Here is a 26,105-nt window from a genome sequence, read left to right as displayed (position 1 = left end):
CCCCTACATTCCTGTTGTTGCTCAGTGGCTCAGTGCTAAGTAGCTGTACTCAGACACCCTGAGCACATGTCTCCTCCAGGGACTCTGTGATTGCTGTGCCCAGCTGGAGCACACCTTTCTGCTTCTCTGAATGTAACTACTGTAGAAATAAATGGTTAAATAATAAATAAATAAATAAATGGTTAAATAATAAATAAATAAATGGCTAAAAAAGTAGTTCCTGTTGCCATTAGAATAAAAATACATCCTGGTTAAGGTAACTACCCTATCTTCAAAGGACTTTATATATGAAACGTTGTTGTCTTTTTTCTTTCATTTTTCTATGTATTCCCTGTAACAACAACAACAAAAAAAGCCTGATACAGAGAAGATCTAAATTAACACTTATTACCGAAAAATTAGTGAAAAGCTCTGTGCAGGCCACTGATTGCACTTTGACGCCTTCACCCAAGTCTTCTCTTCTGCTTTCCAGGCCTGCATAAGAACCGTCTACTCCCCAGTTGACGGTTTCACAGACATCTCAAACTAAAGGTTTTCAAAAGTGATTAGATTGTCACAGGAAACCTGTTCTCTTCTCCCAAGTTCCCCTTTATCCAGTGGGTTCAAAGGAAATCTGGGAATCATCTTTAATTTTTCCTTCTTCCCCAGGGGCTAGCATGTGGTGTGGTCTCCCACGTGGCAGATCACAGTTCAAGTCCTGGAACTGGCGACTTGCTTTCTCACTCTCTATCTCTCTCTCTGGTCAAACTGAACAATAATAGTAATAATAATAATAAATAGAACAAAATAAATAATTCTAAAAAAATTTTTTTCTCTTTCCCCACTTCCTTATACCTAGACAATAATCCTGTTAATTCTAGCTCTAAAAGACTGGGGGTTTTTGGCTCTACCTCCACCACTGCCACTCTTGTCCAAAATAGCACCATCGCTTGCCTGGAACACATCAACATTTCCCAATCTGTCTTCCCACTTTCATTCCCTGCACACTCTTCCTCTATTTTCCAAAGAGTAGCCAAAGCTTCTATTTTATTTATTTTATCATTTTATTGCTACTTATTTTGATAGCAGTAGCAAATGTTTCCTGGGTTCTATGATCTGCCAGTACTCTGCTGGCATTGACGATAAACACACCACATATGAGTTTTAACTCCCTTGGAGATGAAAAATACAAATCTGTTTGTGTAACTGCTCTGTAGAAATAATGCTTAAAACGTAGTTCTTGCTGTCATTAGAGTAAAATCCAGCATCCTTCACCTGCTCACTAGGCTCTGTACGATGCGGCCTTTTTTTTTCCCTACTTCTCTGTCCCGGCTTTTGCCACTCTCTTCCCACCCCTGTGGGCCCTGGTTGCAAAGGGCCTCAGAGCATGTTGGAACGCTGTCTGGTAAGGTATCTTCTTCAATCTTCTAGGGAGTAATCCCTGCTCCTGTAGGTCTCAGGTCGAATGTTACTTTTCAAACAACTAGTTAAAAACTACGCCCTCCACAATACACTCTTCACAGCACTTGCCTTTGGTTTTATCAAAGTTAATTACAGTTTTATCTGTAACTGCCTGAGGACTGCCTCTGCCATTATCTGCTTATAATCTTGAAAGTTCCAAAAGTTCAGAGGTCATGGTTTGTATTTTTAACTGCCATATCTTCAAGGGCTGAGCAGAGTACCAGACAACAGTGGATATTCAGTAAGTCTTGATTATTGTGTCCAAAATAAGTAGAACAGCCTCTCCCACTTTTTTTTTCCCTTTTCTTTTTCCTTTACTTGTCAGGAAGATGTGTGCTGGCCAGAGAGAAAGAGAGCCTTCCAAGGGGGCATGGCCATGCTACAATCCTTTTTCCTCCATTCTTCCTTCCTGTCAGGATTTTGGACATGCATGCACATATGTCTAGCATATTTTTCAAGCTTCCAGGTATAAGATTCAAACCATAAAAAAAAAATAAATAAATAAAATAAAAATAAATTAAAAAAAAATAAAAATAAATAAATAAAAAAATTCAAACCATGGTTGGTTATGTGAGATCCAGCTTCTGATGCACAGCACTTAACTACTGTGCTACAGGGCCAGCCTTCTTTCTATGACTATAGATACATAGTCTGTTTGGTTTTTTTTTTTTCATGGGAATGAGACTGAGAGAAAGACAACTAACCTCAATGGGGCCTCACATTGCAATCTTTCACATTCCTGACCAGCCAGGATTATGGGTGCACAAGCCCAGCACATACAGGCCAACCAGGGAACCGAACCCGCAATCTGCCACACGGATCTGGCATCATAGGAGCAGCGTGCTACTGCTGTGCTGTTGAGCTGATCCTCCCCAAATTACTTTCATTATTTTAGTCCCATGAGCAGCTCAAAATGTGCTCCTACAGGTGACTACCAAATGTACAATATGCCAAGTAACTGAGAAAAGGGAGGGATGTTTTCACGGCAGCTTCCACTGAAGCGTTCAGTTTTCTGTTCAAGAACAAAAGGTGTCTTAAGAGAAAGAATCATGTTTCCCACAAGGAACTTACTTGCTTTTGATGATTATTTGTCATCAGTTGTTCACTTGCAAAGCACAACCTTTAAAAACATACTCGTATGAGAAACTGCCAATTAATTAATGGAGGCATGGGGGATTTCGTTATCAGAGTGCAGTGCTGCTCCCGAGGTGTGAAGACACACGCATTCTATCCAGTTATTCAGTTTGTCTAAGCAAAACTACATTGTCATATTGAACAGAGGCCTTTTCTTTTTCTTTGTTTTTGTTTTTGGGTTTTTTTGGAGAGGTTTTTGCTATAGGTTGCTTGTGCTCGCCAGGAAGACAGAGAGAGACAGAGAAACAGAAAGCTAGAAATCACCCCTTGGGTGATGGCCACACTGCAATCCCTTCTCCTCCATTCTCCTCTTGTGATCTTGGACACACACATACATGCGCCCAGTGTGAGTTTAAGCCACTGGGTCCGGGACTCGTACCGCAGTCAACTACATGGGAATTCAGTGACATAGCCATTATGCTAACTGCTGGTCCCGAACACAGGCTTTTGACACAGATTTTTAAAGCCCAAAATATTACTTTGTTTTAACAATAACAGTATTATTTTTACTGACAACCATGAAAGGCCTCACCTCTAAAACCAGGTGTTTTTATTCAAAATACAAAGGATGATGTAACCAATCTCAATAGGAGACTATCTGGGGACCAAGCATGAAGCTATTGGTTATCACTGATCAAATGAAGTTGAGGGTGGAAACAACATATCTCAGTGTAGGTCAGGGGTCAACAACCTACATAAGTCTCCCAGGCCGAACAGGCCAGACGGTTGTGTTGTTGTGAGTCCAGGAGCTAAGAATGGCTTTACCTTTTTGTAAATTTTTTTGTAGAAGTTTGAGGATTTTGCTTTATGGCACATATACTCACTAGAGAGAGAAACAAACACAGTGTGAAGGAAAGTGAGAAGTCATCCCCCATCCCCCTAGGAGGGATGGCCACGCTGTAATCCCTTCTCCTCCATTCTCCTCCCAAGATCTTGGGCACACATGTGCACATGCCCGGCATGATTTTCAAGTCACTGAGTCTGGGACTTGAACCGTGATAGACCATGTGGGAATCCAGTGATATAACTGCTTCATTATCTGCTGGTCCCAAGAATGGTTTTACCTTTAAAAAGAGTTCAAAAAGCAATCAAGAGAAAACATTTTATAACCTATAATAATTACATAAAATACAAATTTCACACAGCATGTGCATTCATTTACATATTGTCTGTCTACATTAGCATTACAATGCAGAGTTAAGTAGTTGCAACAGACTTTCATAACTTTGAACTGTAATCCTCAGAAATATATTTTATGTTGAGAGGTATTTTTTTTTTTTTTGAGAGTTTTTTTCGCTATAGGGCACGTGCGCTCGCCAGACAGAGAGAGACAGAAAGCCAGAAATCACCCCCTAGGGGGATGGTCATGTTGCAATCCCTTCTCCTCCATTCTCCTCTCGGGATCTTGGGGACACACGCACACGCGCCCGGCGTGAGTTTTAAGCCACCGGGTCCGGGATGCAAACCGCGGTCGACTACGTGGGAGTCCAGTGACATAGCTGCTGGTTCCCTGTTGAGAGTTTTATATCCACACAGATAGATAAATGAAAGTTTCACAAAATACTGCTTACACTATCATAATGTGCTCTGCTCTGTTCTGCTTTATTCTATTTCATTTAAACAATGCAGTCACGTGTTGTCTAACAACTGGGATATATCCACTCTGTGAAATGTGTCATTAGATGATTTTATCATGTGTGAACATTGAGCATACTCATAAGGGCCAGCAGGTGGCATAGTGGTGAAGGTGCTGAATTTCCACATGGCCAATGACAGATTGAGTCCCAGATCTGGTGGCTTGAAAATCACTCCAGTCATGGGTCCAGCAAGTGGTGTGGTGGTTAAGATGCTGGACACTCCCACATGGCTGACCATGGTTTGAGTCCCAGACCTGGTGGCTTGCTTTCTCACATTCCCTCTCTCTCTCCCTATCTCTCTCTCTGTCCTTTCTGGACAAATTTAAAATAAAAAGTGAACAAATAAAATCTAATAAATAATTCTAAAAAAAAAAAAAAAGAAAGAAAGAAAGAAAAGAAAAGAACTGCAGTTATTAGACTGTGCATGCCCAAAATCCTAGGAAGAGAATGGAGGAGAAGGGATGACAGCATGTTCATCTCCCCTCGGGAGTGATTTCTCACTTTCCCTCTTACAATTTCTCTCTATCTCCAATGAGGGCATGAGCCCTGTGACAAAAACCTTATTTAAAAAAAAAAAAAAAGGAGTGCAGTTACCCAAATCTAGATGGAATAGCCTACTACACACTTAGAATATATGGTACGACCTTAGAGGACTACCTTTGTATATGTGGTCTGACATTGACCAAGGCATTGCTATTGAGTACATGGCTATATGTTTAAATGTTATTTCTGACTTTGACCCATTAATAATTGCTACTCACAGTAAGAAAAGCATAAATGTGATCTGTTTTCTAGATCCTGGTTGCATAACAAATCACCTGGGAAGTGTTTACAAGATGCAAGGCCCCACTGCAGGCCAGTTGAATCTCTGGACACCTGGATATTAATCTTAAAAAAAAGAGCAATCAGGGATTGGCAGATGGTGTAATGGTTATGTCCTGGACTCCCATGTAGTAGACCACGGTTCAAGTCCTGGACCTGACAGCTTAAAATTCATGCCAGGCATATGTGCATCCGTGTCAAAAATTCCAAAGGGAAAATGGGGGAGAAGGGATTGCAATGTGGCCATCCTCCCTGGGGTGATTTCTCACTTTCTGTCTCTCTATTTCTCTGGTGAGTTCACGTGCCCTATAGCAAAAATCTCTAAAAAACAAACAAACAAAAACAGCAGTCTCTCCTGCTGATTTAACTGAGTAGCAAAAATTGAAAATAAATTCCCTTGCTTCTCAAAGCCCAGTCCTCAGAGCAGCAGAATCAACATTGCTTGAGAGTTTATTAGAAATGGAGAAGCTTGGGAACCAGCAGTTAGCGTAATGGCTATGTCGCTGGACTCCCACATAGTCGACTGCGGTTCGCGTCCCGGACCTGGTGGCTTAAAACTCATGCCGGGCGCGTGTGCATGCGTGCCCAAGATCCCAAGAGGAGAATGGAGGAGAAGGGATTGCGGTGTGGCCATCCCCCCTGGGGGGTGATTTCTTGCTTTCTGTCTCTCTGTCTCTGTCTCTGTCTGGCGAGCGCCCGCACCCTATAGCGAAAACCTCTACAAAAAAAAAGAAGAAAGAAAGAAAGAAATGGAGAAGCTCAGGACCTATGGAACCAAATTCTAGTTTTTAGCAAGACCCCAAGTTATTTCTATGAGTCCAGTGCCTCAACCACCACGCCACCTGCTGGCCCCTATATGTATGTATATTGATGTGTGAGAAAACTAAGCACGAGTTTGATTAAGCACTGCAGCACTGGGAATCTCCTCTCTGTGGGGAAAAGCAAAACACAATATTTGCTCCTAGTTTGTATTGGATTTGAACCTGCGAGGGTAAAATGTGAACATATTTAACGTATTTAAGCTTCCCAGCTTAAAGCCATTTTGTCTGCGAGGCGGTTTCTACCTGTAGGAGGCCTCCAAACTCTAACAGAGAAGAGTCAGAACTGGATGCCAGGAATGTAGCAGGCGTGACGTTGAAGGACCAGACCATGCCAGTCCTCTAAGCCGACTTGAGGGTGTCCCTGACCTTCCCTCCTCTGCTGCTGCTCCGGGACCCATTACAGAGTGTTCTTTAATCTCCACCTTCCCACCTAGGCGGGCCAGACTGACTTCTAGGAACAGGACGGGCTGTGCTATTTGATCAGAAACATCCGTGTTTAGAAACCCAGGCTCTCTGGAGCATTTTATCCCGGAGAGATCAAAGCCGCCTTTCTGAGTTCTCTATGGTTGCTGAGTCCGAGGCTTCCCAGGGACACAGTGAGTCACAGTGGAGCCATGGCGGGGTGAGGTCTCCAGCAACCTACACAAACTCCTTGGCAACTGGAACCTTGGATGGAAAGTTTTTCCCTCTGTAATTTCCTCAGGCCTCTTCTACAGTTTAAACTATTTGTGTTCTCACAGCATTTCCAAATGCTGGTTTTACCCTCCACTGACCTGAGTGAATCTATTCGGTGGTGTTAACTTTTTAAGTGCTGGTGAGAGACCACAACATTTATTTTAGACTTTTTGCTTTGTTTTGTTTTGTTTGTGTTTTTGGAGAGGCTGTGAGAGTAGCAGTACTGAACTTAGAAGTAGGCTTTCATAGAAATTTAACCAAATAATACTAGATCTAGACAAGAGTATTTTTTTTTTTTTGAGAGGTTTTCGCTATAGGGCGCGTGTGCTCGCCAGACAGAGAGAGACATAGAGACAGAAAGCGAGAAATCACCCCCCAGGGGGGATGGTCACGCCGCAATCCCTTCTCCTCCATTCTCCTCTTGGGATCTTGGACACGCACGCACACGCACCTGGCGTGAGTTTTAAGCCACCGGGTCCGGGACGCGAACCGCAGTTGACTACGTGGGAGTCCTGCGACATAGCCATTACGCTAACTGCTGGTTCACAGACAAGACTATTTGAAGTGGTCTTTTTTCTTCACAGCTCCCTTCCAGACAAGTAAACAATAAGAACACAAACAAACAAACAAACAAAACCATATATCTAATTATAAATGACCACATCTAAGCCCGTCTGGAGAAGTTCTCACAGCTTCCTTTAGAGGCATTTGTGGTCAGTGTCACCGGAGAGAGAAAGCTCTCCCCAAGGCAGGGGTTCTGTAAGTGTGGTACCTCGGCCAGGAGGATTCCCTTTACCTGGGAACTTGATGGGAAGCCCATCCCCAGGTCCCCACCAGACTAGGACTGTGGGATTGGAAGCTCTAGAGCTGGGGTCTGACTTTCTAAGTGATTTTGAGTCATATTACTATTCAAGGACCTCTTATCTAGTCACATCGGCCATAATCAAAACTGTCCTCAAGGACATGCTGACCTGCTTGGGAAAACAGCTAGTTACAGTCCCACACGATCTTCTAAAAGAAGCTAGGTTGATGCAAGTGGATTTGTAGATGGTGTATGAATAGATTAAGACCAACGTTTTATGGCCGCCATAGCACTTTTCCAATAAGCTTTGAATAGTTGCATACACATTACTAAAGCCTCATTAAGCCTCACAGTGACCTAGTGAGTTGGTCACCTTTTATTGAAGATGGTATACTCTAGTGGGTATGAATCTGTCAGGATGAAAAGAACATGATGGTCTTATTTTGGAGTTGAATTATAATTTTCCTTCAATAAACTAGATAAATTAATGTCTGTCTGGAAAGAATAACTTGAAAATGCCTCTGGAAATTGTAAAATGTACCTGTCAAGATTTAGTTAGCAGAAAGAAATTTTTGCTCTCACGAAAGCGAAAAAAAGCCAACTTTCACATAAATATGAAGACCCATACAGTGTACAACATATGTTTGCCCAATGAACTATAAAATATGGCCTAGCAGGGGTTTCTGAATACACTAAAAATTGCTGCCTAATTCTCTGGGACAGTGGTAGTTCCTGAAAAACGTAGGTCCCTAAAGGCCTTTAGTAGAAATGTCTTGAGATTATACTGATGTGCTTTTGTTTGTTTGCTTTTAAGGTTTTTCCCGTAGAGTGCATGTGCTTGCCAGAGAGACAGAGTGAGGGAAAGTGAGAAATCACCCCCAGATGGCCACACCACAATCCCTTCCCCTCCATTCTCTTCCTACGATCATGGGCATTTATGCACACGTGTCCCATGTGACTCTTCAGCCACCAGATCCGAGACTCAAACCACAGTCTTCCATGTGAGAGTCCAGTGCACTGGACTACACCAGTACACCACCTGCTGGCCCCACACTAATGTGTTCTAAAGATTGCTTTAAAAAGCAAACCAAATAGCTCAAACCAAAGGAAGTAGAGGCAAATAATTTTCCACTCAGAATTTTTTTTAAAGGTTAGTTTTGAATAATGTTTTAAACAAAAGAACTCATATGGTTTAATGGAATAGCAGGAAAAGAAAATTCCAGGTGGAGAGAATTTCTTTCTTCTTAAAATGTGTAGATCATCCATTCATCCAAACATCCACCGTTCATTCCTTCGTTCATTCTGTCACTCGTTCATTCCTTCTCTCCACATCTGTACACTTGGAGCTCTCCTTGCCTCGGGATCAAAGTCCTCATTAGGGATGATCCTCTGACTGATAATTATTGGTTGTCAAGGAAACACAAAAGATTGGCTGATTACAATCCATGATCTTCAACAAATTGAGTTCCCAAGAGTCTGTTCTTGTCTTTTTTCTCTCTCTCTCTCTCTCTCTCGCTCTCCCTTTCGAGAGGAGGACTTATGCTTTCATTAGAGAGAGATAGTACCCCACAATGGAGTGTGTGTGGTCATGCCTCAGTTCCTTCTCCTCCGTTTCTTTCTTTCTTCTTTTTTTCTGTTTTTCTCTCTCTCTCTCTTTTTGCCTTAGGGTGTATGTGCTCACCAGAGAGAGAGACAGACAGTGAGAAGGAAAGTGAGAAATCACCCCTGAGGGGGGATTGTTATGCCACAATCCCTTCTCTTTCCACCTTACAGCATCTTGGGCATGCACATACATGCACCCAGCATGATTTTCAAGCCACTGGGTCTGGGACTTGAACTGCAGTCAGCCATGTGGGAGTCCAGTGATGTAACCGCTACACCAACTGCTGGTCCCGTTCTCTTCCATTTCTTCATCTTGCCAGAATATGGGGCACACATGCACATGTGCCTGGTGCATTTTTTAAGCCATTAAGGCTCAAACCACATAGTCAGCCAAGTAGGATCCTGTTCTGTTAACCACCAGGCCAAGGGCCAGCCCTACTATTTTCATTTTTACAACAAAATTCTACTTGTTTTTTATGATTCTTGTTAATAGACAGCCTATACTTTTCACCAGTGTGATTTCCTCTCAGTGAAGGCCCATCACAGAAATATCTTAAGATTACACTAATTTTTTTTTTTTGGAGAGGTTTTTGCTATAGGGCGCGTGCGCTCACCAGAAAGACAGAGAGAGACAGAGAGATAGAAAGCGAGAAATCATCCCCCAGGAGCGATGGCATGCCTCAATCCCCTCTCCTCCATTCTCCTCTCAGGATCTAGGGCACGCAAGCACACGCGCCCGGCGTGAGTTTAAGCCGCTGGGTCCGGGACTTGAACCACAGTCAACTAGATGGTAGTCCAGTGACATAGCCATTACGCTAACTGCTGGTCCCACTAATGTGTTTTTTGAGAGAAGTGAAATATGATGAAGAAATATAGCAAATGTTTATTTGGTTACATTGTTTATTTGGTACATTGCAAACAATTTTGATATACCAGTTTCTTTTGCTTTTTCTAGATATCCTTTATTTATTTATTTGCTTGATCACTTATTTTATTTTTTAAAGAACTATTTATTCAATTTTATTTATTATTATTTTTAAAAATCTACTATAAGCCATGTGTGCTCACTAAGGGGGTGGGGGAGGAAAGGAAGAAAACAGTTGCCAGGTCCAGGACTTGATTTATGATCAGCCATGTGGGAGTCCCATGCCTTAACCACCATACCACCATACTCACTTTCAATTTTATTTATTTATTTATTCCATGAGTGAGAGACACAGAGAGCAGGAGAAGGAGAGGGTATTGATGCTGAGATCCAATCCCAGATCAGCCAGTCCCAGACCATAGGCACCTACATGCTTTACACACTTAACATGTATGTTGTTTTTTTTTTTTGGAGATGTTTTTGCTATAGGGTGCGTGTGCTCGCCAGACAGACAGAGAGAGATAGAGAGACAGAAAGTGAGAAATCATGCCCCGGGGGGGATCCTGGTCAAGCACGCACACATGCCCAGCATGAGTTTAAGCCACCGGGTCCAGGACTCGAACTGCAGTCAACTACATGGGAGTCCAGCGACATAGCCATTACGCCAACTGCTGGTCCTGTATGTTAAGTATGTTAATTTAGGGAGGTTCTCTGATGTAAGCTCAGAACCTTCTCATGTGAGTCAGCCTTGCAGAGTGTTGCATTTTACCATGATGCCACTGTCCAGCCACAAGTCCAGATAGCCTTTAAATTCAAAATGTCCAAAAAGGCATTACTCCCCCACTCAGCAAAAATCTTTTCGGTGTTTACCAGCCACATTCTTCCTATTAATCAAGCTAAATATGTCTTTGACTTCTTCATAATCTAACAAATCCAGAGAACATGACCGTCCTGTCTCTTCTTCTGTAACATCTTCCTTCCCTTCCCTTCCTCGTGCCTCATCCTCTTCTGTCTGGAATATTGCAATAGTTTCTTCCATAGTTTTCCTGCTTTTATCATGGCCTGGTCCGTGTAGTCTCAGTAGTCTGGTGCATAATTAGGTAAGATTGAGAGCTAAACATCATGGGTTTGACTCTTAGCTCCACCCCTTTATAATTATGAACCTGGGCAAGATATTTTAATACAAATAGTTTTTTTTTTTCCCTGGAAAATAGAGATGATAAAACTGTCTATCTCACATGGGTTTTTTTGGAAGGTACAGTACACATGTCCCCATCTTCTTGGCACCAGCGACCCACTTCATGAAGGCAGTCCTTCCATGAACAGGGATGGGGGATTGGTCCAGGATGATCCAAGTGGACCGCATCCACCATGTACTCCACTTCCACCATGCACCCCATTTCCGCTATTACCACATTGCAATATACAATGGAATAATCTCATGAGTTTATGCTCTCATGAGAATCTAATCCAATCAAATCCAACTGCCACTGATTTGGCAGGAGGCAGAGCCCAGGCAGCAGTGAGAACAATGGGGAGTGGCTACAAACGTAGATGAAGCCTCCCTGGCTCATCCGCCACCTACTCTCTGCCGCACAGCTGGAGAGGAGGAGTGGACTCCCAACAGGACCTGGACCAGCCTAGAGAGCTGGGGACCCCTGATAAAGTGTATTTACTGTGCCATCTAATCCCATACTTATGGTGCCCAGTAAGAACAAGCCAAATGTTAGCTATTATCATTTTATTCGTTGCTAAATTAATCTTTAATCTTATGTAATAAAGTATATTACATTATGTCATTGTCCATTTAGAAATTCAGAATGACTTCCCAATGCCAATAAGTTAGATTCTGGAGTGGAATGGTCACAAATGGCTGATACTTTTAATAGAGAGCAAGTATTCCAGAAATTGTTAGTGCCCTTACCTGAAGCAACTGTATAAACCATGTTAACCAGTGTAGAAAGGGAAAATAATTTAAACTCAAATATGGGGGCGGGAGGACAGTGGCAGATAAGTCAAGAACATCTCAGGGTTCAGCCTGGAAGCTCCATGGGTTAAACGTCCTCTCCATTTCTTGTGAGTGCTAAGTGCTGGCTCATCTTTTTCCCCAGTTAGTCGTTGATTAAAACTCTGAATTTCCCAGTTTTAAGTTTCCCACTATCTTTCCCACCATTGTAACCTCGTATTGGTCATTTGTTTGTACTTCATCTAATTCCAGAGAATTTTAGAAAGCTTAAAATGTGTACAGCAGGAGAAAAATAAACATATCACATCATGTTAACTATGAAAAAAAAAATGAGAGTAGAGTCAAATGAGACCTTTTTAAAAAAAGCTTATTTGTTTCTTCCATGAGTGAGTGAGAAGCCAGAGAGAAACAGCACCCTCAACAGGATCCCGACGCCGCGATCCACCCTCAGCATTCAGCCAGCCTCTGGTCAAGGGCAAATGGTATTAGTTTTCCCAGGGAGGGAGTCTTCCCTGTGCCGTGCAGAGCACCGTATTTTACTGGGTAGTACTGTCTGGACCCTAATGAGCCCTCGTAAAATCTGGAATGTTCAAACCAGTTTTCTCTGTGTATGTGTGTTTGAATTATGCCCTGTTCAAGTCATCTCTCATCTACCTAGCTGTAGAACTAGGGGAAAAAAAAGTATAATATTTTTTCCTTAACCATTTCAGGGTCCATGAGGAACACTTCTATATGAAAAAAAAAAAAAAAAAGATTAACTAGAGAAAAACATAGAAAATTTATTTAAAGGATTAAAACCAAATGGACATCCACAAAATTTACACAAGAGTCACCATCCAAAGTATTTTCTCCTGCAAATCTGAATTTGGAAAGAAAAAGTGTTTTTGTTTGTTTGTTTGTTTTTTACTTTATACTCTTAATTGGGCATAGAGACAGAGATACAGGAGAGTTGACCTTACTAAAAAAAACAGTCTTATCTTTCTGTCTGCTTTTTGTCAGTCATCCCAGGATCTCATCTACAGGCTCTGTGTAAGAAAGTCTCTCAGCTAGCCCACACTGGGTGCCAGAAACCAACAGAGCAGAAAGTGAAAAGGTAGCACCTTTTCACCACCAATTACGAGTGTCATAACTAACTCTCTAATAACAAAAGATAGGTTAGCGAGAGAAAAGTAAAACGGATATATTTCATCAAAGTTTTACATGACGTGGGGCCCTCACAAATGAAGACCCAAAGACTCAGTGCAAACTCTGTGCTTGGATTTGATGAAGAATGAAAACCACATAGAAATGTGATTGGATAAAAAAGAATGTGATCTAACGGTAATACATTTGGGGAACTTAGCAAGACCTGTTTGCTCAGACTCTTCTTGGCTTCCTGTATAGTGATTCTTCCTCAGAGTGTAGGACCGGACACCTGCATGAAGGTCTTCAGAGGAGAGAAGTCCGAGAGTGACATTTTTAGGTTTTATCAGTTGTTCTGTGGAAAAGAAGACCTACCTCAGAAAGAGGAATTATAGTTTGTGTGATATGTTTGAGAAATGGAGGAAGGAGAAGGAAGGGTGGGAGAAGATTAGCGAGAACTTCTTGCTTCTGAGGCCCTTCCAGTCTCCTTGAGTTCAAAGTTCTTATCAGGCTGAAGCACTGTACTTTGGGATATCATGTTCTGAGCCTAACCCTGTTTATCTAGCTCTATTTTTATTTCTACATCTGTATCTATCTATAAAGGAGGCAGTCAACTGACTCATGGGGTGGGGGCTGGAGAGTAAGAATTTGATGACCAGATAATGAAAAGTAAATTGCTAATATATTCAGATACTCCGAATTCTTCTGAAAGGTAAATCCATTGTCCTGGTAAAACTTCGAGAATTTGGGGGAAACATTGACACTTTACTTCCAAAGTAAATATGCCAAGTAAATAAGCATCACAGTTGTTCAAAATAAACTAGTTTAAATAGAGGTTAAAATAATGGGAAGGAGTGTAGTTGTTTTTCTTTTGAGAGAGATTTTTGCTATAGGGTGTATGCGTGCACTCGCCAGAGAAACAGAGAGAGACAGCCAGACAGAAAGCAAGAAATCACCCCTTAGGGAAGATGGCCACACTACAATCCCTTCTTCTTCATTCTCCTCTCAGGATTTTGGGCATGCACACACATGCTCCTGGTGTGTTTTAAGCCACCAGGCCCTGGACTCAAACTGCAATCAACTGTGTGGGAGTCCAGCATCATAACCATTACACTATCTGCTGGTCCCTGACTATAGGTATTTTAAAACAATCTTCTGAAGGATTCATAGAAATTTAGATATCTGGGGCATGCCCTGTTGCCTACTAGTTAAGGGGTATGGATCACACATGGTTGATCACAGTCAAATCCCAGCCCGGCAGCTGGATATGTGCACTTGCCTACACAAGGTCATGACGGGATGGAGGAATGGGCAGAAGAGACTGCAGAATAACCATGCCTTACGAGTGGGCTTTCTGTCCTCCACTCCTGCCACCCCAAGTAGGCACTCACACCTGACAATTAAAAAAAAAGAAAAAAAGAGGGGGAAGCCAGCAGATGGCATAGTGGCTACATCACTGGATTCCCACATGGCCAACTGTAGTTCGAGTCCTGGACTCAGTGGTATGAAAATCATGCCAGGTGCATGGGCACATGTGCCCAAGATCCCAAAATGAGAATGGAGGAAAAAGGATTGTGGTGTGGCCATCCCCCCTTGGGGGCAATTTCTCACTTTCCCTCTCAATGTCTTTCTCTCTCTCTCTCTCTGTCTCTCTGTCTCTCTCTCTCTCACATACATGCCCTAAGGAAAAAAGAAACCCAAACTTCTAAAAAATAAATAAGGGCCAGCCGGTGGCATGGTGGTTAAAGGCACTGAACTCTTGCATGGGTGACTGTGCTTCGAGTCCTGGACCTGGTGGCTTGCTTTCTCATTCTCCTTCTCTCTTTTTCTCTGTCTCTCTCTGATCAAATGGAAAATAATAATAATAAATAAAGTTAACTAATAAAATAACTTAAAAAGATATAAAATGAAAATAGACATAACAAAAAAAAAAAAGAGGGCCAGTTGAGGTGGCTAAATCCCACATGACCAACTGTGTGGTTCAAGTTCTGGACCCAGAAGCTTGAAACACATGCCAAGCGTGTGTGTATGTGTGTACCAAGGTCCTAAGAGAAGAAAGAAAGAGAAGGGGATTGTGGTGTAGCCATCCTCCCTGGAGTGGGGGGTAGGTGATTTCTTGCTTTCTCTTCTCTTTCTGTCTCTCTGGCAAGCGCAAGTGCCCTGTAACAAAAAAACTAAACAACAAAATACCAAATTAATAGTAACAAAAAAGGTAATTTAGATACGTGAAAACCTACATCTCAGTTTTACAAGAATAAAATATATAATGAGGTTCAGAACAGATTAGCTGAGACTTAGAATGTAGGATTATTTTTCAAGCAAGCAGAACAAATTTACTGCTCAGTATAAAAAAGAAAGTAAATGATATCCTTGCCATACTCTGATGTAATAAAAAAAATTTTTTTCCCCTCTGGACATTCTTGTTGTCCTTTGTGATGGTTTGTATAACCCCCTTCTACTCTTTAAGATGTCTTGGTTTGGGTCAGCCCACAGTTTGGTGGTAAAGGTGGCTAGATCTCACATGGCTGACTGTGCAGTTCAAGTCCTAGACACGGTGGCTTGAAAAACATGCTGGCTGTGCTGTACATGACCCAAAAGACCCATGGCAAAACCTATTTTGGGGGCTGTATGTCCAAAATCCCAAAAAGAGAAACGGTGAAGAGGCCATTGTGGCATGATCATTCCCCACTGGGGGCACTTACCTTCCCTCTCTTTCTTTGGCAAGCATAAGCAACTTCCAGCAAAATTTTAAAAAATAATTAAAAAGTCTTGGTTTAAATCACAAATTATATGTTTACCCTATGTATGTAAAATTAGATGAATGACATTTACTATGTAGACTAATGAAAATGCTCTGATCTGCAAAAGCAGAGTTCTAACTGAAACTATCTGCTTTAGTAGGAAAAAACCCAATTTTTTTTTTTTTCCTAAACAGGTGTTACTTCTAAGAAATGTGGGGGCTTCTCAACTTTGTTTTACATATAATGATAAAAATTCTGCTTAGATTTAGGAATTCCAGTGTTTGGTTCTTTCTGTTTGATAAACCATCACTAAATGACCCCTGAGGAGGACTGGGACTTCTGGCAGGAGTACAGGACAGCTGAGAATGTGAGGCTAAATGAAATTCCACTAGAAGGAGGAATTAAGGGGAGTGTACTAATCTCACACAAAGGCTCTTGACAAATCTTACAGAGACCAATAGAGTCACAGGTTGAAAATTACCTGTGAACATTAATTAAACCCTCAGGTTAATTATTTCTATTCACATCCACATTTTTCATAAAAAGAGAAGTCCAAATTTTTGTATCTTTAAACTCCTTCCCATTTATGAAGAAAGAGTTTATGTCTGGAAAGGAGATAGAATTTTCTGGAAGGTCCCAAGAAGAAATCTTTTGGTGTGAAAATCATGCCAGGTGCATGGGCACATGTGCCCAAGATCCCAAAATGAGAATGGAGGAAAAAGGATTGTGGTGTGGCCATCCCCCCTTGGGGGGCAATTTCTCACTTTCCCTCTCACTGTCTTTCTCTGTCTCTCTGTCTCTCTGTCTCTCTCTCTCACATACATGCCCTAAGGAAAAAAGAAACCCAAACTTCTAAAAAATAAATAAGGGCCAGCCGGTGGCATGGTGGTTAAAGGCACTGAACTCTTGCATGGGTGACTGTGCTTCGAGTCCTGGACCTGGTGGCTTGCTTTCTCATTCTCCTTCTCTCTTTTTCTCTGTCTCTCTCTGATCAAATGGAAAATAATAATAATAAATAAAGTTAACTAATAAAATAACTTAAAAAGATATAAAATGAAAATAGACATAACAAAAAAAAAAAGAGGGCCAGTTGAGGTGGCTAAATCCCACATGACCAACTGTGTGGTTCAAGTTCTGGACCCAGAAGCTTGAAACACATGCCAAGCGTGTGTGTATGTGTGTACCAAGGTCCTAAGAGAAGAAAGAAAGAGAAGGGGATTGTGGTGTAGCCATCCTCCCTGGAGTGGGGGGTAGGTGATTTCTTGCTTTCTCTTCTCTTTCTGTCTCTCTGGCAAGCGCAAGTGCCCTGTAACAAAAAAACTAAACAACAAAATACCAAATTAATAGTAACAAAAAAGGTAATTTAGATACGTGAAAACCTACATCTCAGTTTTACAAGAATAAAATATATAATGAGGTTCAGAACAGATTAGCTGAGACTTAGAATGTAGGATTATTTTTCAAGCAAGCAGAACAAATTTACTGCTCAGTATAAAAAAGAAAGTAAATGATATCCTTGCCATACTCTGATGTAATAAAAAAAATTTTTTTCCCCTCTGGACATTCTTGTTGTCCTTTGTGATGGTTTGTATAACCCCCTTCTACTCTTTAAGATGTCTTGGTTTGGGTCAGCCCACAGTTTGGTGGTAAAGGTGGCTAGATCTCACATGGCTGACTGTGCAGTTCAAGTCCTAGACACGGTGGCTTGAAAAACATGCTGGCTGTGCTGTACATGACCCAAAAGACCCATGGCAAAACCTATTTTGGGGGCTGTATGTCCAAAATCCCAAAAAGAGAAACGGTGAAGAGGCCATTGTGGCATGATCATTCCCCACTGGGGGCACTTACCTTCCCTCTCTTTCTTTGGCAAGCATAAGCAACTTCCAGCAAAATTTTAAAAAATAATTAAAAAGTCTTGGTTTAAATCACAAATTATATGTTTACCCTATGTATGTAAAATTAGATGAATGACATTTACTATGTAGACTAATGAAAATGCTCTGATCTGCAAAAGCAGAGTTCTAACTGAAACTATCTGCTTTAGTAGGAAAAAACCCAATTTTTTTTTTTTTCCTAAACAGGTGTTACTTCTAAGAAATGTGGGGGCTTCTCAACTTTGTTTTACATATAATGATAAAAATTCTGCTTAGATTTAGGAATTCCAGTGTTTGGTTCTTTCTGTTTGATAAACCATCACTAAATGACCCCTGAGGAGGACTGGGACTTCTGGCAGGAGTACAGGACAGCTGAGAATGTGAGGCTAAATGAAATTCCACTAGAAGGAGGAATTAAGGGGAGTGTACTAATCTCACACAAAGGCTCTTGACAAATCTTACAGAGACCAATAGAGTCACAGGTTGAAAATTACCTGTGAACATTAATTAAACCCTCAGGTTAATTATTTCTATTCACATCCACATTTTTCATAAAAAGAGAAGTCCAAATTTTTGTATCTTTAAACTCCTTCCCATTTATGAAGAAAGAGTTTATGTCTGGAAAGGAGATAGAATTTTCTGGAAGGTCCCAAGAAGAAATCTTTCACCCAGTAAGTCCGACATGCAGATATTGGGAGGAGTCTACCCATGACTTTAGACAGACTCTCCAGAGAGAGCTCCAGTCCGTGCTACCACATGTTCTCTGACTTTGGGTTTTTACTGAAACTGCCTTAGAAAACTACTAAAATGAACAATGATGTTAGGATTGGTTTTGTTTTTAAGGTGTCCAGCTAGTTGATGGGAACGCCGTCCTCACTTTTACCTTAGTGCTCATCTACCAGATACTACAAGCACCTAACTGAGATGACACAGGAGAAAAGTTTTGTAAAGAATTTGTACAAATGTCACTGTTAACCCCTCAGCTCGAATGCAGCAGATTCTTTGGGGAGCGTGGCCTGAGGATAGGATGGTGTTGAGAGCCGAACTGGAACTAGACTATTCGGAATCCAAGAGGTGACGTTTACCAACCTCCTGTCTGAGTGGGTGGGAGGTGGGGCAAGTGTGGTCACAAGGGTCACATGTTTGTCTCTCCCTCCTCTCCAAACCTGTTTTGGCAGTCAGGTGAGTCAGCCGGCTTCTTCTGCAGCCAGTAAGGAGAGCGGAGGGTTGGGTCAGGAGTAAATCCTTGTTCTTATTTTTTTTTCTCCTTTTCTAACAGTAATTTCAAGTCCACTCATATATATATATATATTTTTTTTTTTTTCCTTGAGGTCAACATTTACACTTCTAAGACTGAATTTCTTGCTTCTGAAATGCAAAGCAGCAAATGAAAAGGAAAGAAAAAATAGAGAAAAAGGAAGGTGGAACAGAAAGTAAGCTTGAAAAAAAAGAAAAATAAAAGAGGAGAGAAGATTGAAGTGGAAATAATTATTGGTCAGAGATTCTAACTTTCTGGGTTTCAGTTTTCTCTTTCGTAACAGGGATAATCATAATAAATAGCTTTTTGTGGGAATCTTTAATATAAAGGTCATAAAACAGGGCTTGGCATATATTGGTAATCAATAATTATAGCATTATTATGTTATTTAACAAGGGACTAAAGAGGGGCAGTAGCCATATAAGGAATAATTTTTTTTTTTGGAGAGGTTTTTGTTATAGGGCATGTGTGCTTGCCAGAGAGACAGAGACAGAGACAGGGAGAGGGAAAGTGAGAAATCATCCCCACAAGGGGGATGGCCATGCTGCTATCCCTTCTCCTCCATTCTCCTCTTGGGATCTTGGGCATGCATGCACACACGCCCGGCATGAGTTTAAGTCACCGGGTCTGGGACTCGAACCATGGTCTACTACATGGGAGTCCAGCGACATAGGACAGGCACTAACTGCTGTTCCTGAGGAATAATTTTTAAAAGTCACATTTGTATCAGTCTATCTTTATCCAATGATAGCTTCAATTTTCAAATTTATTTGTAGAGGTTTTTGCCTTAGTGTACATGGTGTAGGAGAGAGAGGGAGAGAGAGACAGAGACAGAGACAGGGAGAGGGAAAGTGAGAAATCATCCCCTTTCCCCCAGGAAGGAGGGGATGACCATGCTGCAATTCTTTTTCCTCCATTTTCCTTTCAGGATTTTGGGAACACATGCCTGGTGTGGTTTTCAAGCTACTGGGTCAGGGACCCAAACCATCTGCTGGCCCCGATAGCTTCCATTTTAAATGTATTCGTGGGAAATAAACCATAATCCCAGCCCTTGCTAAAATGCGTGGTTGAGGCGATCTGGTCCTTTCCTTACACTCACACTCCATAGTGCCAGTGACATAGTATGCTGTGATTATGTCCAGATCTGCTCTCTGGACCCCAGTCACGAACCCATGATTCTTGTGTGTGTGGCCATGAGTCTGTTATCACCGTTGGTTTACTCTTTAATGAAAATGGCATGATTCATCAAATAACTCAGGACCCTCTGCAATGGAAATAATTAGAAAGTAGCCAGAGATGTCTCATGGGTTACGACAGATCTCACTGAAAGGTCACGTCCTGAGTCCCAGAGCCTGTTAGTGCCGAGCCCCAACAGCTGCCACTGGTTCTGGATTCAGCAGGTCTGATTTTGAATGGTATAAAAGGAAATAGGTAGAGAAAGATAGATTATAAAAGGCCTTAAGAAATTCTCTTCAGGGATAGGTGAGGTGTTTTCAAAATTACCTTGTTTTCCTGAGCTCAGCTCCACCCAGAGGTGAGAGAAGTCTGTAGTGAGCCGGAGACAAATTACTTTGGAAAAGCTCTGCACACAGAAAAACGGGTGCAGGAAGCTGATGCCGCCATCTTTACCCGGACGCCTGGTGTTTACATGAAGCCGGCAATCACATAGTCTTGTGCTCCCCTGACATCTCTGAGACATCTTGTACCCCACACACCTCTCTTTCGTGAATCTCTGAAGAGTACTCTCTCATCTCTTGACGTTTTGCTCCTAGTCCAGCTGAGAGGAACTCTGTGCTCCATTTAGTTACAATCTAGCCGCAGACGCCCCTGCCAGCGGTATCCAGAGCATTAACTCTATCGAACAAGGGGAAAAAAACCACTGGGATAATTTCCATAAACCCAAACATCTAAAGATATACCATGGGCCAGAGGATTAAGAAACACAGACTATTATTATTTTTTTTTTCTAAAAGGAGATCAACTTCTAGATTTGGGTCTAAGATGAATCTATCTTTGCACAATAAGCCGGAACACATGCCTGGTGTGGTTTTCAAGCTACTGGGTCAGGGACCCAAACCATCTGCTGGCCCCGATAGCTTCCATTTTAAATGTATTCGTGGGAAATAAACCATAATCCCAGCCCTTGCTAAAATGCGTGGTTGAGGCGATCTGGTCCTTTCCTTACACTCACACTCCATAGTGCCAGTGACACAGTATGCTGTGATTATGTCCAGATCTGCTCTCTGGACCCCAGTCACGAACCCATGATTCTTGTGTGTGTGGCCATGAGTCTGTTATCACCGTTGGTTTACTCTTTAATGAAAATGGCATGATTCATCAAATAACTCAGGACCCTCTGCAATGGAAATAATTAGAAAGTAGCCAGAGATGTCTCATGGGTTACGACAGATCTCACTGAAAGGTCACGTCCTGAGTCCCAGAGCCTGTTAGTGCCGAGCCCCAACAGCTGCCACTGGTTCTGGATTCAGCAGGTCTGATTTTGAATGGTATAAAAGGAAATAGGTAGAGAAAGATAGATTATAAAAGGCCTTAAGAAATTCTCTTCAGGGATAGGTGAGGTGTTTTCAAAATTACCTTGTTTTCCTGAGCTCAGCTCCACCCAGAGGTGAGAGAAGTCTGTAGTGAGCCGGAGACAAATTACTTTGGAAAAGCTCTGCACACAGAAAAACGGGTGCAGGAAGCTGATGCCGCCATCTTTACCCGGACGCCTGGTGTTTACATGAAGCCGGCAATCACATAGTCTTGTGCTCCCCTGACATCTCTGAGACATCTTGTACCCCACACACCTCTCTTTCGTGAATCTCTGAAGAGTACTCTCTCATCTCTTGACGTTTTGCTCCTAGTCCAGCTGAGAGGAACTCTGTGCTCCATTTAGTTACAATCTAGCCGCAGACGCCCCTGCCAGCGGTATCCAGAGCATTAACTCTATCGAACAAGGGGAAAAAAACCACTGGGATAATTTCCATAAACCCAAACATCTAAAGATATACCATGGGCCAGAGGATTAAGAAACACAGACTATTATTATTTTTTTTTTCTAAAAGGAGATCAACTTCTAGATTTGGGTCTAAGATGAATCTATCTTTGCACAATAAGCCTTGCACAGGGGAACGGCTGTACAGTCAGAAGATTTTTATGGAAGAGAACAAACCATAGAAAAGACATCCAAAATCACCAAATGACCAAAACCAAACAATAGTTTTAGTCCCTTGCTGTATATTTAAATCATCTAGAGAACTGTACAAAGTACCAAGACCAAGTTTTGCTCTCCAAGAAACTCTGACTTAATTTTCTGGGTTGGGAATTAGGGAAAAATAAATAAATAAATTGCCAGAGGATATGAGAGCTTGCCAAAGAGAGGCAGACATGCACACACACAGAGACAGAGAGAGAGAGGGAAGAGAGAGAGAGAGAGAGCAACCCACTTTTGGTGTGGTCATGCTACAATCCTTTCTCTTTTATTTCTCCATACTACAAGGATTTGGGGCACACAGGCATATGTGCCTGGCATGTTTCTCAAGACTCTGAAGTAGGGATTCAAACTGTTGTCAGTTATGCGGGAGCCAGATCCCTTAACCCCTAGGCTACAGGGCCAATGCAGACAAAATTATTTTTAAAATTTCTCCAAGGTACTCTCACATACAATATGAGCAGACACTAAATCAATTTGTGTCTCTTTGCCGTGTCATTGTGTCTAACATATAACAAGGCTCTACTGATGGATATTGTAGGAAGGAAATGATGCATTAACTGATAAAAACATAAATTAAACTTCTTTTTTCTTTTAGAAAATTGGAAACAAAACCAAATATTTTTATGTATGAACAGATTTGTTCCTATATCTCACTTTGGTACATTTTTCTCAGTATTATATAATACAGTCAATCAGAAAAAAATGAAGATGCACTGGCTCAAAAGTAGATCTGGAGATGTCATTAAAAAGATTATTCTGGGGACCAGCAGGTGGCATGCTGGTTGAGGTGCTTGTCTCCAACATAGCTGACCATGGTTCATGGTCTGTGGTTCTGAACCCAACAGCTTGAAAGTCACATTGGGTACATGTATGTGCATGCCCAAAATCCTGAAAGGAGAATGGAGGAGGGGGGATTGCAGCATGGCCATCCCCCCGGGGGATGATTTCTCGCTTTTTCTCTCTGTCTTTCTCCGTCTCTCTAGCGAGTGTATGTTCCCTATCACAAAAATCTCTCTCTCAAAACAAAACAAAACAAAACTACACACACACACACACACACACAAACACACACACACATATATATATATACATATATATAGTGGCAGTTTAAGAAGTATATCCACAGGTCCAGCCCTGGTGGTTGCAAGTGGGAGGGTGCTGCTGTGCCTTGACTGGGGCCATATAGGAAGCCCAGGTTTGGTTCCTGCCCCAGGGCCTGAATGGGCGAAGGCCAGGGGCACAGGACTGTGATCCTAGCTAACTGAGAGGCTGTGACAGGGAACATGTAGGGACATGCTGCCAAAATCTCAGTCTCTCTCCCTCTCTGTCTCTCTCATTAAGAAAAAAAAAAAAATCCACACACTGTTTGGTATGCCTTCCTTTAAGAGGTGGAGTCTGATTTCCCTTCTCTTCAGTGCGAGCTGGGTTTAGTGACTTGCAGAAGCAACTAATAGAATAGAATAGAAGTTGTGGTGTGTGACTTTGGACACTGTCTTAAAGAGGGATCATGGCGTTCTCTCTCTCTCCATCCGAGATTACTTCCTCTAGGGAAAATAGCTGACACATTGTGGGGACACCCAGGTAGCCCTGTAGAGAAGCCATATTGTGATGAGCTGCGGTTCCCAAATCCAGCTAGGAATCTTGTTCACAGCAGTCTGAGGGAGCCATCTTGGGGTGGCTCTTATAGGCCTGGTCAAGCCTTTGGGTTATTTCTCATAAGTCTGCAGCCCTGGCTGACAGCTTGACCCACGGAACCGCTCCCAGATTCCTGATCTACAGAAATCGTGTGAGTTAAAATACTGTTTTAAGCTGCTAAACTTTTGTATAACGCTTTATGCAACAATAAATAATTAATAGCATAATCCATGATTTCGGTCCCTCAAAGTTTGCTATGTGGTTAGAGAAGAAGGTTACCTACACCAATAAAATAAATAAATAAATAAATGAGAACAAAAAAGGAAAACTCTCAGCATTTTACCAGGTGAACAGGATTGCTGCGTAGTAGAATTCCAGGGAATGACATCCACATCAGGGTCTTTGTGAACTGAGTGTCCTAAAGCTGAGCAATTTGGAGCCTGTGTGGCAGTGTAGAATGAGAGCAAAAAATATATAAATAAATTCTCCTTCTCCCCCAAAAAAGAGCCCTGTGGACTTGGTAATGAGAAATAACTTAAAGGAAGAAATTGGAGTTGTAAGAACTTGAAGAACCGGCCAGCACCATGGCCCAGTAATTAAGGGATCCAGATCCCATATGGCAGACCAACAGTCACAATCTTGGTTGACTTGAAATACATGCCAGTGATTTGAAACGTGTCAGGCATGTGTGCCCATGTGGCCAAGTTCCCGATGGGTTGGAGAAATGGAGGAGAAAGGATGGCAGCATGACCATTTCCCTCGGGGGGTGCTTTTTCCTTCTTCCCCTCTCTCTGCAAGTACATGTGCCCTCTGGCAAAAATGAACAAAACAAAAAACTTGAAAAGCATATAGGATTGGGTAGGTAGCAAGAGTAAGACTATGCAAGCCTTAAGATGTCGTCGGGAGTCTTCCTCAAGGTTAGGAGGTGTCCGTGGAAGCCAATAATGGAATAAATACCTTAACTTGAATCTTTAAGTAGCTCATGGTGAGGGCATGTGGCTTGCTATCAAACTGGGTGGTTAACCAGTCAGATCAATAAAAAGTTGTAACTGAAGTCGTTAAAGTAGGCCATTAGTCATTGTAATAGCTTACTTTTCTTGGTTTTATAGTAATACTGTTCTTGCCTTTTTTATTGCTCTACACAGTCTGTGCTCCAAATCTGTGGGATCTGCATCCACAGATTTGACCAACAGCAGATCAAAAATATTTGAGAAAAAAAAAATTGCCTCTGTACTGAGTGATCATGTACAGACTTTTTGGGGGCTCTTATTCCCTATATGATACAATATAACAACTATTTACATAGCATTTCCATTGTATTAGGTAGTAATCTAGAGATGTATGATTGAAGGTGTACAGGAGAATATGAATAGTTTATGTGCAAACGATTTTAAATAATTTTTTTGTAATTGCCAGAGACAGGAAGAGAAGAAAGAGGAAACACCTCCCATGGGACATGGTCATGCTACAATCTCCCTTCCTCTATGTTTTCATCTCATCAGGATTTGGGGCACAAACACCTAGACTACGCCATTTTATACAAGGGACTAGAGCATTGCAAATCTTGGTATGAGTGGAGATCCCTAGAACCCATCCCAGAGGATCCCAAGGGATGACTGCATTTTCTTTGAACTGCACCAGCAGTAAGACTCTGATCGCCATTTATATGAAATGCACTGCCTTGAGTGGATTATAGGTTGAAAACTGGATTCAAACTGGAACAATCTGAGATGCATTTGCAGGACTTGAGGAGTGGAACTTGGTGGGAGTACTCTATTGAGTAGAGGATGTGTTGGTTTATATTGTCAGTCATTTTCTTCCATATCAACTGGAAGTGCAGAGATACAGCAGAAAAAGAGGAAGACCCAGAAAGAGGTAAGAATACCATAGCTTCCATGGTAGACCCCATAATTTTATAGTAAATTGTCAATTGCCCTTTATTACCGAGGCTTGTTATAAGTAGACCTTTTCTGCAACCAGAAGAATCCAACTGTGACACATTCATGATTTTAGAGTTTAGACTTAGAAGGGATTTGAACTTTGTCTCCTGTATATTATAATAAGGTCTCACAATCTATTGTTTTGCACTTTGAATGATTTTCATTTTCCTAAATAGAATAATTTCCCAGAAAAATGGCACAAGTAGGATTTATAAACAACATCTGCCTAACTCATGTTATTGGTTATTTGTGCAAAAAGTTATCTTATTACTCACACAAGATTCTTTTTTTACCCTTTTGAAAAAGAATAATCTATAATTTACTGTAAGTAATAAAGACTGGGACATTTTTTATTCTGGTCTAAGTTATTGTGTCACTTTTAATGATCACACCTACTGTTACCCCATCCAGTCAGAAAACTCTGACCTGGTGTAAAGCTTTAGTATAATTTTTCTTTTTCTTTTGTAGAGTGAGATTTTATTGCTATAGGGTGCATGCACTCACCAGAAAGACAGACAGAAAAAGAGAAATCACCCCCAGGGGGGATAACCACACTG

The 26,105-nt window shown here is 41.6% G+C and overlaps 1 long non-coding RNA gene across 1 annotated transcript; it reads left to right on the top strand.

Annotated features, from left to right (window-relative positions):
• Positions 1 to 1,652: 1,652 nt before the first annotated feature.
• LOC106735726 (uncharacterized) lies at positions 1,653 to 25,057 on the top strand. Its single transcript, XR_001370980.1, has 3 exons — positions 1,653 to 1,681; positions 18,485 to 18,575; positions 25,025 to 25,057. It is a non-coding gene; the product is annotated as an uncharacterized LOC106735726 (long non-coding RNA).
• Positions 25,058 to 26,105: the final 1,048 nt, after the last annotated feature.

Source organism: Tupaia chinensis, unplaced genomic scaffold (genome assembly GCF_000334495.1).
Source record: "Tupaia chinensis unplaced genomic scaffold, TupChi_1.0 Scaffold000498_1, whole genome shotgun sequence".
Classification (NCBI taxonomy): domain Eukaryota; kingdom Metazoa; phylum Chordata; class Mammalia; order Scandentia; family Tupaiidae; genus Tupaia; species Tupaia belangeri.
Note: the sequence above shows the minus strand (reverse complement) of the source record. Positions and strands in the feature narration are given on the sequence as shown.